The 12378-nt window shown below is 40.4% G+C and overlaps 1 protein-coding gene across 5 annotated transcripts in view; it reads right to left on the bottom strand.

Moving 5' to 3' along the window:
• The window catches only part of tanc1b (tetratricopeptide repeat, ankyrin repeat and coiled-coil containing 1b), a 95901-nt gene extending 84019 nt beyond the window's left edge, over positions 1–11882 (bottom strand). For 3 of the 5 annotated variants that reach the window (XM_027290821.1, XM_027290822.1, XM_027290824.1), the window contains exon 1: positions 11413–11882. The gene's annotated coding sequence lies outside the window, so the exon portion shown is untranslated. The remainder of the gene's footprint in view (positions 1–11412) is intronic. The other 2 variants (XM_027290823.1, XM_027290825.1) reach the window with 1 other exon arrangement.
• Between the last annotated feature and the right edge of the window lie 496 nt (positions 11883–12378).

The following is a 12378-nucleotide window of genomic DNA, read 5'->3' as shown; positions in this document are numbered from 1 at the left end:
ACCAGAATGGTTTCAACCAAATAAGGGTATGCCTTCTGCAAGCAAAACATACAGTCTTGCACAGAGTTCTCAACCCCAGAAGCCAGGCTTTAAATATCTAAAGTCTTCTTACTGCTGCTGTGAGAGAGGCTATCGATCTGTCCTTTTTCATCCTTGATGGTGTCAGGTGAAACATTGTGAAGCAGCGCCTCCGCTGAATCAGTTATACGAGGTGGAGGTGTAAGGGGGGCAAATCCCTGATGAGTCTCTCTATCTCAACTCAAGCCTTGACTGGTCAAAAACATTAACTTTTCATGGGGTTCTGCTCCACCAAGCCAAACAGAAAATCAAGTTTGTGAATGCAGTTTTAAGGTAGCCATGATTTTGGTCTAAAGCACCCAGGGAAAACACACAAAGTAAACCCATCACATTCTCCAAGCATACTACATTTTTCACCCCCTACCCTGTATGGAACTGATCCGTTTGGTTATTTTAAAGTTGCCAAATATTCATTCAATATTCCCCTAACATCCACCCTGAGAAGCATCGTAATGCATTTTTTAGGTCTTGGAAAAATTCACACTACCGACCATAAAGGTCAGGTGCTTCCAGAGTAAACATGACCTTGACTTCTGCGAGCTGCCGTTTGTCTCTGAAATGAGAACCATTCAAATGTCAAGTGTCTTGCAGAGTAACGGCTTAACTTGGCAGAAAATGAACGCTTAAGATCAATTCCACTAAAACGTGAGCCCAATTAACCCAGACTGATGACAGAATGGATCTGTCTGTGGATTTCACCAAGTCGTGTGCAGCATTTCTTCTGCAATTTGCTACTACTGTTTACTTGCAGCAGTCATCTGAAGGCTCTCTGAACCGCTCAGGACCCTTTCCTTTACAATGTGTCTGCTATAGATCAAAACCATTTCCTCTAGCCAAAACCATTCAACGTTCTTGCCAAGGATTACGTTTGTCACTGACTGATCCAGTTTCAATTCATCTCTCCCTCGTATGAGCTAGGTGAAAAGTGCCTCGTGAACATTCCTTTACATTTTAACACTAGTTTCACTTTCATGTCCACGTTATGCCCAGGATAAGTATAGATATTACTCAGTATATTATGTTTAAAACTGTCACAACACAATTACACCCAGATGAGCCAGATGAAATGGTGTGCAGACAACTAAAATGCTAACAGATGCTAACTCTCAGGGTCTCTGATGTCTTTTATCCACTTATATAACAACAGGTTCATCAAAGGCCAGTAGTAGCTTATACCCCTAACTAAATCAAACGTAGCATGTTCTCGGACTGCTGTCAGAAAATCACAGTATGGTATTACAACTCTGACGTGGTCGTTTAATGACACTCACAAGTCACACGGAGGTGAGATATGACTTAAAATTCCTCAAATTAAAAAGCAAACACAATTATGTCTCCGCTGACTGAAATTACTAACTCCCACAACTATTACTTTCTGATAAAACTAATATACAGAACTGAAAGGAGACATAACTGTACTAAAATAAACTAAAGATCAGTTGATAACAGCCAATCAAATTATAGTTTTGTAGTCTAGTAGGAGAAAACGAAGTATAAGGAGGGTTTTTTTTTTTTTAAAGGGAAATGGTTAGGAGCAGTGCAAGTCCGGTATGTTTATGTCCTTTTTATTTAAATATTGATATAATAACAGGGAGATTAGATGGTGGGATAAAGCACAGAACAGCACTTCAGGAACTGGATTCAGTCTAATGCTCAAGAATGCACAGGTGTCTGAATCCAGTCCTCAGGTGCTTATCCAATGACATCAAAAGAACATGACAGCAAGGTAAACACCAGGTGTGATGCAGCAGGAAACTGATCTGAGGACTGTGTCTATCAATATCTCTATAGAATAGTCTAGTTTAGTTTTTGTTTAAGCATAATGAAGTGTGTTAGCCTGGCGCACTGCTGTGTGGGAGCTGGCTGCCCATCTCCACAGTAACAATAAACATCACCCAGGTTAGCCCAAAGGAAATGAGAAACGCCCTCTTGAAACTCCAAAAGCCAACATGACAAATTCCTTCCATCCCCCTCCTCCCCCATCACAGCCACCGGACACACACAGTCAATACACACTGTGGGAATGAGACACCACCTCATGTGCCATCATCTACAGTCATCACTTTTTATCCCGTGGTATGCTTTTAAGGTGGGTGAAACACATTTTGTGACAGTGTTTGTTCATATTTTTAAAAAGAGTTTAACCTGAGCCAGGCCATACGACATAGGGTTAGCAGTATGTAACTGTTGAAATTCGGTACTCAGATCGACCGAAATCTATTGAAAAGGAAAACACATCTGTGAGCCACAATGTAGAACCAGTGCTACATACTATAGCAGTGTGATATTTTTCCTCACAAGACACATTCTTGCCAACTCAACAGTCAACTATGTCACTAGATTGCAAAAGCTTTGGATGGTCATGGATCAAGATAGATTTTATTGGACTGACTCCAAGGATGCCTGTTGCTCTAGAGGAGTAACGCTTCTCTTCAAATGACCTGAATATTAGGGATATGGTCCAGTTAGTAAAACGTTCATGATCATAGGTATAAGTGGGATTTTGCAGATGTTGCTAAACACCCAGACCCCTTGAGCATTCATGCCCTGAGGAGACAATTTTATTCTGAGTATCTTCATCAAGTCAAAAACATGATCTGAAACAGGTGTGACGACAATACTGTTGTTTGTGCCTGAGCCTCGGGCTGTTTTTATTGGAGATAGATGTGAGGAAGTGCGGATCCTACGATAGCAAAGGCACCACAAACAATGTGAAATGCAGCTACGCTTAAAGCTGTAGTAGGGATATAACTGTGACCTTTGTAAGAAAGTCTCCTAAGAGAGGAGAGGAGAGGAATGGACTGCATGGTATGTACTATGTATGTATAAGAAGGGCATGAAGATTCCTCAAGCCCTCAAAGTCAGGTCCATCCCAGTGCTCTTAAGCTGTGTTTGGATATCAGCCTCAAAGCGTGGCCCCCTTAGAAGGGGCCTCTCAATATTAAAACAGAGAAGTGAAATCCCCACAGTGGCTCACGGGTCTTTGTGGACACACACTGGTTGAATGGACAAAATATTCACATTTGTTCGGTGCAAGACACCGAAAGAGTAAGCAAAGTCCCAGAGAAACAGAAGAGTATTGTGCCTGTGGTACTTGCCTCTTCATTTATGTCAAGAGACCAATAGCCTAGCAATCAAAAGTCCTTAACGGTCTTCAAAATGCCCCAAGCAACTGGAGGAATACACACCAAAGACCTTATCAGTGTATTTGAGCAATAACATGAAGCATTAACAATGTTTCCCCCGCTGATGGCATTTTCAACCAGGCATATGTCAGTTCTTTGACCTTCACATGTGGGCTGTCTGTTACCCTGGAACAGCTCAAGGCAACAATAAAAAAGGACTCCAGTTTGTGGTACAATGTAAAACGGTTTCCTTTCACTGGAGAGAAATTGGAAACCAGGGTGGTTAGGGGTTCTTCGGGTTATCAACATGTATGTTTTTCCAGGTCACTCCTGACTTGATAGAGTTCAAAGAAAAGATCCTCACCTGCACAATGCTGATGTGACATGTGGTTAATGGGGCCATCTAGCTATACCACAGTCATCTGAGAAGACAGCTATATATAGTACGGAAACAAGATTGTTTGACCCAATTGCCTCTGGCAGGGAAGCATTTCACATACATTGGCGGTTGGTGAGTTACGACCTGCTTTGTCCTCTGTTAGGTGGCACACAATAGAGAGAGCACCCTTAAGCCCAGATCAGCTTCACCACTCCTCTGCGACTGCAGCAAACAGCTATTTTCCACCCAAAGCACTGTCGAAACGCCCTGCCAGCTCTCTTCACCAACTAATTTTATGTGAATGATCACTCTCAGATTTCCACACTGTTGTCATAGCAACATGGAAGTTCTCACCACAGGCTGACCTTCAACTTGTTTTATTAAAACACCGACAAGAAGTTATCAGATATTTCAAAATCCTCCTGTGAACTCCATAATTATCTATTCTTTTGTTCGAGAGCAGGAAACAGGCCCGGTCTGGACGGTGAGTTCAAGTGGTCCATGAACAATGGGAAGTTTGCTAACAAACCCTTGAAGGAGGAAGTGTAGGGGGTAGGTATGGAGGACAGCACAGTCTCAGTGTCGGCCATTGTCAACAAAAGTTGTTATTCACACTAACATGAGTGGAAGGGAAATAACAAAAGAACAGACATTTTTATGTAATTAGTCTACTGGTTTGACTCAACTGTTTCCTGCACAGCCCTCCACAGGGCACAAAATTTGCATCATCCACCAGCAAAAAGCTGGTAAAATATGCGAGTGGCTGGTAGATTTGCGTCACTTGCCAGCCAAAAAGAAAAAAAAGATAGTAATCTATTGAAAAGTTAATTTTGCAAGTTGGTCTGCCTATGAGAAGTAGGGATTCAGTGATTAACCGTCTTCACTATTAACCATTGTTTAAAAGGTGTCAATGAAAAGCAGGGATGAGTTAAGAGATGGCCTTTCAGTCTAACAGAAACTAACAGAAACAAAGCAGGAATAGTTAAGTAAATGGAGTTTGGTTTATACTACAATTTTCTACTCTACCAACTACTTACTTGTCACAATCACCTATTCACGCACACATTTATAGACTGATGACAGAGGCTGCCATGTAAGATGCTGCTCATCAGGAGCGATATAGTGCTCACAATAATACAAAGCTCACCCATACATACTCACATACCAATGGCACAGCCATCAAGATCAATTTGGGGTTCGGTATCTTGTCCAATGACACTTCAACTGGACTATGGGAGCCAGAAATTGAACCAGCGAGGAAAAGGGCATTATACATTATAAATTTGACGCTCACCAAAACGGCATGTAATCCCCTCAAAGGCTTATCACCTGCATAAGAGATATCCTCAACATGCTTCTTACTAAAACTATAAACAAACAAACAAAAAATGCAAATGAGATATTATACATCCCTAGTCATGTAAATTAATTATAAATGTAAAATCTATAAGCATTGCATCCCTATTGAGAAGCAGGTTTTCGTCTTATATAGAGCAAAAAAGGGAAATATCTTGGAACACTAATATCTAACTTTACAGAGCAAAGGCAATGTTTACCTTGTTAATATAATACTACAACCAGCATGTATTGTTTGACAAGCCTGCAACCCAGCAACAGATCGGTCAGGCATGTCTACCTGTTATAGAGAGCAACTTTTTTTGGTGCAAAATAAATAAATCACTTGACCCAAAATCAACACACTTTAGACAAAAGGTAGAAAAAGTGATGCAACAGTACATAAACAGTACATAATCAGAGTTACAAACTGAAACTGGTGCCTAATCACCAAAATCAGCGTATTGTGTATGTTGGCAGCCTAAACTGCACAAGAATATGCACCAAACACTGTATTTCAGAAGTCAAATAAAGGCAGTCAGTGTGTGCAGCACCAGTGTTTCATTCTTTAAGGCATTTCTTGAATGCCAATTAGCAGCATTTGTAAGCAATAGAAGACGTCTGGCAGACAGCACCTTGATGCTTGAGTTCCAAGTAATGTGAGACAGATAACAGGGCTGTAGGAAGGCCAAATAATTGGAGCCAAATTGTCAAAAACACATGCCACACATTAACTGCCTGAACAAAGAGGAACACCGGTCACAAACTGCTTTAATATGTGAACCAACCAGCGCTCTCCAGTTGCCATTTAGTCTGAATGAATGCTGTATGCTGGGTTATAGCGGCCTCAAGGCTTGTGTTTAACCATTCCACAACACTCAACAATGCAAACATGAACTGTCGCCCCGAAGGATCCTAAAAGTTTGCGGGTTCCTAAAAAGTTTCAGGAATTAAAAAGAGTCACTAGATATCTAGAAAAGTGATGCCTTTGTTTGGGGTTTTTTACTAGAGCATATTGTAATGATTATATACTGTGGAAAATTGAGACTTTCATCAGTAGTATTGTGTTCTGGAAACAGCACAACAACTTTATTACAGACGTGACACATGGTAGCATTCATAAACATGATCATGCAGCTGGCTCATCTGTCTGATAAGACATTCAGGGCTAACAGGCTGGTATTTACTCTAAGACCTCTGTAATTATTTACTTTTACCTAGTGGTGATATTGTCTCATCAGAGACATGGAGCATTTAAAGTTCCAGCTTGGGGCAAAGCCAGCTAGTTTCTTAATAAGGAGGACTAGCCACATGGCTCAGCATGAAATTAAAAAGGGATACCAAGTCTGATCTACTCATTACACTGCCATGGGAAAAGAAATGTCATTTTGGAAAGACAGATTCACCCTGTGAGACCACTTGTCCTTGATCTTTCCTAATATGACAGATGAATAAATCCAGACGCACCAGACCTACATGCTGGCTCAGCAGTGACGACAAGAAAACTTGTGTCTTTTTATATCCCGGCAGTGTTGCTCCAGAAGTGTCGAGGCAGGTTTTAGAGGGCAATCACTGCTCTGAATTACACCCCGGGCTCTGGAAACTAACCTGAAACTAGAATTTAGGAATAAGACAAGACATTGCACATCCTCACCAACTAAATATCACACTCCTTGTTACACCCAGATTAAAATCCAAAACCAGGCCAACCATAGTCATGCAGATAACCTACATTAATTGAGCTTGACAGATCATAACATGGATTTATGGATGAGTTAACATGTACAGTGGGTCTGCTTTCTAAGCTTTCACAAACCAGTTTCGCCACTCTGAGCTTTTCCTCTTTTCTTTTTTTTGTTAGAAGTCTTTCCACAACAATGACACACTCCTTGCATCACATCATCAACCACCCAACCCCTCCTCTGTCATCCTCATAATCATCAGCAGCCAGTAACAGATTTATGTTGAGTAACAACAATCATCTCATCAGAGTTACAGTCATTAGCTCCTTCTATCACTGCTGAAACTTCTATCTTATCACTCATTTACAGCAATCAAGTGTTAATGAACATCTGGATTGAGGAATAAATAAAAAGCTGAACCACTGTTGCTACTTTCAGTTCGAGGTTTGCCTCCCAGGAAGCCTGGTATTTGATTAAAGGTAAAACATTAACAAGTAGTGTTTAAAGTCTACAGGAAGTTCCTGCATACACTGCGAGAGATTCGCCTCGCGCTAAGATTTGTCGGTCAGAGGGTCACATATAAATGAATCACCAAGACTTACTATAGAATTAGAGTCCACTGATTTTTTTTATGCTTCATGAGTCAGGATTTCAGCCACACTTAATAGATGTAGAGACCCCACACAGGTATAGCTATCACACTGACTTTTACAGACTGAGTTAAAGTCTAGACAGATACAAAAGTGACATATCTAACTGGGATACAAACCCAGATCAAATTTGTTTCACCAATTCATTGTAATGACGGGAATACATCGAGTTGGATATAGTACACAGACTGCTAAATCCCCACTGTGAAAAATTGCAACGTGCTTAAGGGCTTTGCTCAAGAAAGAAAACCCATAAAGCATAAGTGTTGCGGTGTTAAAATGGTGATGACAGTGTAATTTCAGCATGAATAATAACACTAATAAAAAACATTAACAAAACATGGAGGGAAAATTCCCTGTGAGTGTAAACATGCCACTAACCAGAACTATTTGTTTGTCTTATGATGTTATAATGGGAACTAATAAATACATTGATTTGGTCTGACAGTAACATTTTGCTTAAAGGCAGAGTAAAAACAACAAAGACTACGATTGTTTTAAACTACTTATGAAATATGAGCTTCACGCTGCATTTGCCTTAGAGATGCCTTCACAAAGTGTTGAGACCTTACACTCTTTTATTCAGTCAGTTTACTGTAAGTCTGTGAGGGTGCACACCTCAGATTGAGCATTTTAACCTGACCTTAAAGTCTTCCCCACATACGGTCGGTCCTCAGTGGCATTTTATTGAATATAAACCCAAAATCAGACTGTGTATAGCCTACAGGAGACATAACGCAGAAGCCATATTAAATCTGCCTATCAAATCTGTCAATGTAGTTAAATTTGTGTGTCTGCTGTGAATGAAGAGGTACTTTTCAGTAGCTGCTACAGCTGCACTTGCTGCCAAAGCTCAAATAATCATGACGCAGAGGAAAGAGCAGTAATTCGTCTTTTCATTTTGCCAGTGTCAACTAAATTAATCACAAAATGAATTCTTTGTAAGCAGCTTGTCACAAATATTGAATTTCACACATTTTTTGAGGCACTCTGAATCTCTCTCTCTCTCTCCGTCTGTCCGTCTGTCAGTCTGTGGAGCTTTCAAAAAGGCTTGACAGCAATGTAAATGAGTAACATCTGTTTCTAAGAAGCACTTTCCTAACACACACATGTGCTTTAGATACATATACGCAAAGCAAACATGAGCGCACATATGCACGTGCGTACTGTAGACTTTGAAAACACACATACACTTGCTCACAGTACAGAAAACGCTGTGGTTTTGTTAGGATAAACCAGTTGTTGGTGAGTAATTCAGGAGATTGCCTCATGCTAGGACACTAGCCAACGTTGGCACTGAAATTCAAAGATAAATCATGGCTGTCATCCTGTAACATTTGAATACATGACCTGAGGGGGGAAATGGAGCAATTATAAGTGGTAAGGTAAGCATTTTGATGCAGAAATTATCAGAAGACTTTAAGAAACCTGAGGTAATTCACTTTGCCAGTAGGCTTGTGTATGATCTTCATACCAACGTTGAGAATGAAACATGATTCCTTTGCCTGATGGTAAATATCTAGAACTTCTATTGGATGTTTGTCACATGCTTATTTTATAGCAGAAAAATAAAGAGTAAAAAGATAATACCATACTTTTGCAGTGTGATCCCTTCAGTGAGATTGTGGGGGGCATGAAACACAAAACAGTGCACAACAACCTCTGCTCAGGTGTTCAGGTTGCAGGAGCTCGGGGTGTAACTGCTTCTGCTGTTACACCGCCTATTTCATAACATGCCCTAAAACCATCTCAGTGATTTCTGACATGTAATGTCTTGGCCAAAATAACACACATTATGAGGATGGGTTACATATAGACGGCATAGGAGATGGTTTTCTTGAGAGTTCCCACGATAACCGGATAGACGGAAGTTTCCAAATTCATATCAACTATAAATCCAATATCTACTATGACAAAGCCAGAGATTTACCAGAGCTTTGAATGACAGCCTTCATACCAGCCAAACACACCACTTAAAACTTCCCATATAGGCTAGTTTATGTGTGAGTGTTATAGGACATTATATTAGGGTCGATATGTGGTCAGGTTTGGTTTGTGGCATCCAGTGTCCTGAAATACCCAGACCCCCAGAATCCCACAACATTCAGGATTCATTCAATAACAATTGTGGTCAAACAGTATGCTGACAGTAAGGGTCCTGAACCCAGCTAATCTCCAAAAATCTGGCTTTTCTATTGAAACCATGTGCTTTTGCAATGAGTAGCCCCTTTCAAAAGTACAAAATCATTATCATCAACAACCAGCATGATTCAATATGCTGTCTGTACAGGTCACTGGCTCCAATAACTTTCCCTCCTCAGCCATAACAATTCAACTCTGATGCCAGCATCTGTTTTAGTGGCCAACTGGCCAGGGACCATGGGAACCAGGGTCTGTCGAGACTGGGAGGCAAACTTTTGTGGCACATTCAATAAGATGAGGGCTCTTCAGTGTAAACATCTCAAACCCTGCAGTTGGTAGACAATTGGGGTAGCTTTAGCCTTGGCATAGAGGCATGTAAATCCACAGTAATGGTTCCATAATCAGCGTAAAATTGCCTGAAATTATGTTGGAAAGTTAATACGGGCTATCTCCAGGTTAACTGGCCATCAGCATGATTGTCAGCCTGTTCCACCTGTTGAGTTTAAAATGGAAATCAACACTGTATATACAGTGGAACAGCCTTTGGCGGCAAATTGAGAGAAGTACCTTGACAAAGGAACTATCAAATATTTTGGCAGGTTCTGCCAAAGGTAGAGCGCCAAAAGGGTTATGAGGTTATGAAGACTTCAGCACTTGCTCAGGGTGCGCCTTTGAATCGATGACTTCATGTGCTCAAGGTGATCAAAGCCGCATCCTGACATTTACAAGCAATTTCTCAGAAGGTGGAAAACAGACCTTTGATTTTCAAAGCACCTGGCTGAGATATACTAAAGGGGATTCCTCCATTGAAAATATGCTGAAAACAGCAAATGTCATATAGAGCCAGTGGTCAAACTTCAATGACTCAATCTATGTGGGTGGACTAGATTACAGTCCTTAAGCCTGCTACTATATCTGGGTTGGGTTCTGGTTTGAAAACCACTGCATCCAATCACAAAATACAGACTAACATTAGCATCAAACAAGACCACACAGTTATAAGAAAAGGTTGTTTTTTTTTTAAACATCTGCATCCTGGAGAGCAGGATTATACTCCACAATAAATATTACCTGTCTCCAAAAGTACTTGGATGTTTGTTCATTATTGTAAACACAGGTAATAACAAGCAATGTAGGCTTTTCTGCAGTGATGTTATTAATAGGGAACTCCTCTAAGACTGCAACAACCTATATTAACACTATCAATTAATCCATAGATTAGTTTGATATATTTTTCATTTAATTAATTGTTAATATAGCTAAAACACCTGTCACAATCCCCCATACTTATTTTGTATGGCCAACAGTCTAAAACCCCAAAATATGACATTTATAATCATATAAAACTGAGAAAAGTAGCTAAATCCTCACTTTTAAGAAGAAATATTGGCATTTTGTTTGATATTACTGACTTAAAACGATTAACCGACTATGAAAATGGATCACCTCATTAAATATTTAGGGGCTGTTGTTCAGAGAAATAAGATATTTGAAATAAGTCACAGTAAATTACAGCTATATTTCAAATAGCAAACACTGTTATAATCTTTAACCTGCGGGTAATTCGTTCATCTAATCGATTAATCGCCTGATCACTTCAATAATCAACCATAGTGTCAAAGTAACGTTAAAGTGAGACACCAACGGTCAACTCGATTGCCGTTGACAACCGAACCAACCGTTAACGTTACCTTAACTAAGCTAACGCTAACTCAACGTTCCGCTAACGTTAACACAACGTTCTGGTAACAATAAACTGTAGAGACGTTTTAAAAAAACAACTCGCCCACAGAGTCTTTAACTCTGAATAACTTCACAATGAAACACAACTGCTGTCATTCCCGTTTGCTGTTGACGGCTGACTCAATGGGCATGTCCCGACATTCCTCCCCAACAAACTGACACTAAAACTGGGACGACTTTACTTTTTTTCTTTTTTTTCCCCCGGAGCCGGTGGACCTCCAAGGATTTAACTGCGTCGACACAAAACTTATAAATATATAAGGATTTTTTTGTTTTACCTGATAAATGTCATGGATGTGAAAGTACCACACACCAACAAAAGTTTTCCCAGTCTTTTCCCAGCGTATCTCCACACGAACTCCAGTCCACACTTGATTCACCAAAGGTAGGCTACGGGACGCTGGGCTCCTCCTCCCTCCTCCCCGCATGAGGTCATCTGCAAAGGGAGGCACATCAACAGAGGAGGGCAGGGAACCAAGACAAACTCCCCCCTCCCTCTCCTTCCTTCCTTCCTCCTCCTTTTTCCCTTTTCTTCCTCATTTCTCTGTGCATGCCTCATGGACGTGACAGGATGCTACAGATGCAAGATACATGTATTAGGACAACTGTAAGCTGCAGGGTTGCAATTTAAGGATGGATGGGGAGGGAGGGGGGTCTGGCACAGGAACACAGTCCTTAAATTCCTCCTGCAAAGTAAAGTCTCTCTGGTGACTCTTCAATTATGACTTCTGCAAGTTCTTTCAGGGAATTTCCTGCCAGTAATCTCAACACAGCTAATTAAAATTTCTAACTAAAATAACTGCCTCACAGTTTTGTCTTTGTTTTGTCTGTGATAAATACCAGATTACCTGCTGGAGTTTGTTTGTTTTGTTTTGGGGTTTGTTTTGTTTTGTTTTTTTCCAGGAAATTATCAACTCATAAAATTAAAGTGTGTGACAGTGATGAAAGTGAGAACGAGCCTTGAGATGCAATTGAAAGCTCAGTTATTGGCCTTAGTGCTGATTAATCTGTCCCACTTTAAAGCATTACGTTTTTTATTTCCCAAATTAAAAGTCTTGCAAAGCCCTCACAGCGCTGCTAGTAATACATTCCTGGTTGAGAATGACTAAATCCTTTGTTTATTTGTTTGTTCTGGTGGCCAAGTAGTGAAATTGAGTCTTAAAAACACTAGAATCAGCCTAAATACACTGAGGTGTCCCAGCATTTCATTTACAGGCCACCATTAAGCATACATCTCCTGTTTA

The sequence above is a fragment of the Larimichthys crocea genome, chromosome XVIII (genome assembly GCF_000972845.2).
Source record: "Larimichthys crocea isolate SSNF chromosome XVIII, L_crocea_2.0, whole genome shotgun sequence".
NCBI lineage: Eukaryota > Metazoa > Chordata > Actinopteri > Sciaenidae > Larimichthys > Larimichthys crocea.
Note: the sequence above shows the minus strand (reverse complement) of the source record. Positions and strands in the feature narration are given on the sequence as shown.